The sequence below is a fragment of the Colobus angolensis genome, unplaced genomic scaffold (genome assembly GCF_000951035.1).
Source record: "Colobus angolensis palliatus isolate OR3802 unplaced genomic scaffold, Cang.pa_1.0 Scaffold23, whole genome shotgun sequence".
Taxonomy (NCBI): Eukaryota; Metazoa; Chordata; class Mammalia; order Primates; family Cercopithecidae; genus Colobus; species Colobus angolensis.
The window spans coordinates 3550657-3551042 of record NW_012115488.1 but is presented as its reverse complement, the minus strand read 5'-3'; positions in this window follow the sequence as shown (position 1 = coordinate 3551042).

The following is a 386-nucleotide window of genomic DNA, read 5'->3' as shown; positions in this document are numbered from 1 at the left end:
ATTTTCAGGGATGTTAGAATAAGGACTCAAGCTAATTTTACCTGAATGTCAAAATAAATAAATAAATAAAACTTTAGTACGTATCATCTATTTTCCACAAAAAAATTCATTCTACAATATAAGATTTTTGAAGGTAGAAATTATATTTATTATCTCTCTCCTACAAAGTCTCAAATTCGGCCACATGCAGTGGCTCACACCTCTAATCCCAGCACTTAGGGAGGCTGAGGTGGGAGGATCACCTGAGGTCAGGAGTTCAGGACCAGCCTGGCCAACATGGCAAAACGCTGTCTCTACTAAAATATACAAAAATGAGCTGGGTGTGGTGGTGGGCACCTGTAATCACAGCTACTAGGGAGGCTGAAGCAGGAGAATTGCTTGAACCC